We start from the raw sequence: 2,809 nt of genomic DNA on the forward strand, positions 1-2,809 counted from the left end.
AACTGTTTATAAATTTGATTATCAATTTTTTAAACAACTCCCTGTTTTGAGTTATTCTTTTTCATAATTTGTATTTATTCCCACAATGCATTTCTGAAATCTTTATTAGGTCTACCCTTCTTATTTCATCATTTTCCAACCTCTCAAGCAGTGATATTCCCATAATCCACCTCAGCATTCTCATCTCTGGTCTCTCAAGCTTGACTGCCTCTTTTCTTCTTAGAGCCCATGTTTCTGATCCATGCATTAACACAGGTCTTATCTCCATGCTATAGATCTTGACTTTTAGCTTGACTGGCGTTTTCTTATCACATACTACTCCAGCTACCTCTCTCTGCTTCCCCTACACAGCTTTTATCCTACTATCAACTTCAGCCTCACATCCTCCCTCTTGGCTTAAAGTATTTGAACTTTTCCACCTTTTTTATAATCAAGCCTCTTCTTTCTTGTATTACTATTCTGCCTCTATCTTCCCTACTGCTCACCAAAACCTCTGTTTTATTCACATTCACCTTTAAGCCACCCCTCTCTGAAGACTCCTGCCACTCTCCACCCCTTCTCTGTAGGTCCTTCTCATTTTCGGCAGTAATCACCAGACCATCAGCATACAATAATTCCCACAGCTCTTCATGCCTGATCTTTTCACTTAACACATCCATGACCAGCACAAACAAAAAAGGACTTAATGTTGACCCTTGGTGTGATCCAACGCTAACTTCAAAGTTTTCTGATTCCCCAACTGCTGTTATTACTTTTGTGCTCGTTCTTTGATATTTCATCTTGACAAGCCGCACCAACTTTTGAGACTCTCCTCTTCCTCAAACACCAGAACATCCCTTCTCTTGGGATTCTATCATATGTTTTCTCTAGATCTATAAATGCACAATAGAGCTCCTGGTTTCCCTCTAGCCTCTTTTCCTGTAGCTGTCTTACTATGAAGATGGCATCCACCATCCCTCTTCCTCTCATGAATCCATACTGCTGCTTCCTGATCTTTATAATCTCTCTTAATCTCTCATCCAGTACTCTCTCTAAACCTTTCAATCTATGGTCTGTTAGTTGAATTTCCCATTAGTTACCACAATCCATGACATCTCCCTTCTGCTTATATATATAATATATATATATATATATATAGATATCTATATATATATATATATATATATATATATGTGTGTGTGTGTGTGTGTGTGTGTGTGTGTGTGTGTGTGTGTGTGTGTGTATGTGTACCATTAGACTCTCCTCCCAGTCCCTTGGCATTTCTTCCCCTTCCCATATAGCTCTCAATAAATCCAGCATGCACTTCCTCCCCTCTGTACCCAGTAATTTGATCATTTCAATTTGGAACTCTGATTTACCTGGTGCTTTACCATTCTTCATTTTACTTATTGCTCTCTTCACTTCTGTATCCTTTATCTCCATCACCAGTCCCTCCACCCTCTGTGCTTCACCCATCTCCTCTCTCTTATTTTCAGTATTTAAAATTTTTCAAAATACTCTTTGCATCTCTTCTTCATGTCTTCATAACTATACAATATATTTCCTTCTCTATCCTTGTTGGCCCCCAAAGTCGTGCCTCTGACTTTTCTCAAGTTGGAAATCTTATAGACATCCTTTTCTCCTTCTCTTGTTCCTAGCCTTTCATTCAACTGCTCTGCTTCACTTTCAATAGCCATACCTACCCTCCTTCTTACATCTCTTTCCTCTTCTTTGTACTGATCCTCTGCACCCTGTGCATTCCTTACTTTCCAGTCCTTGGATGTTTTTTACTTTCTTTTAATTGATTCTTGCACCTCTCCACTCCACCACTACTTTTCTCCTCTCGACAGTCTATATGCATTGGTTCTTCCCATCAGTTCCTCTGCTTCCCCCACATATATTTCTCTCGTGTCTGCCCAGATTATTTTCCCTCTGTAACACTATCCAATTTCTACATTCCCCCTTTCTAGGCATCTCTCTCTCAAAGTCTTCCTAAATTGTTCCCTCTTTTCTCCAGTAAGGTCCCAAATCTTAATTCTAGATCTCCTCTTGGGTTTCCTACCTCACATTTTAGATCCATCCACCAACCTATGTTGTTTAACATACACTTCTCCCAAGATCCCTTTGCAGTTTGTCACATTGCTTTTGTCAGCTCCTCTAACCAGGATGTAATCTATTTGGCTTTGCAATCCTCCACTTTCATAAGTTATCAAGCACTTATCCAACTTATGAAACCATGTGTTCATACTTGCTAGTTGAAAACTCTGAGCCATCTCTGATATATAATCCCCATCGTAACATCTAATTCCAAACCCATGGCCTCCGTATACCTCCTCATACACATCTCTTCTCTTTCCCAACCTGCCATTTGTATCAGTTTCTATTATCAGTTTCTCCTCCTCCCTCACTGTCCTAATGACAGCCTCAAACTCTTGTCTAAATCATTCTTTCTCTCGCTCTTGGCACCACATCTGAGGAGCAGATGCTGATATTATACTTGCTACCTTGTCGTCTATTATTATTGGAATCTTTAAAAGCCTATCATTTACTTTCTTTACTAACACCACTTTTTCCTCCCAGTTGTTATTACTATAATTCCAACTCCATTTCTTCCCTCTTGTTAGCTGCTGTAATTGGGCTTCTACCCATTCCCTATCTCTCTAGTTCCACTCCCTTTCCACCTAGTCTCCTGCACACACAAGAGATCTATCCTCCTGCTTCTCTCCATCACATCTATCATCTCCCTCAGTCTTCCTGTTAGAGTACCAACGTTCCACGTACCTGCTCTCATTTTTCACTCCTTTACAAACTTCTTTCGACGCAGCCGTGA

The sequence above is a fragment of the Macrobrachium nipponense genome, chromosome 47, assembly GCF_015104395.2.
Source record: "Macrobrachium nipponense isolate FS-2020 chromosome 47, ASM1510439v2, whole genome shotgun sequence".
NCBI classification, from domain to species: Eukaryota; Metazoa; Arthropoda; class Malacostraca; order Decapoda; family Palaemonidae; genus Macrobrachium; species Macrobrachium nipponense.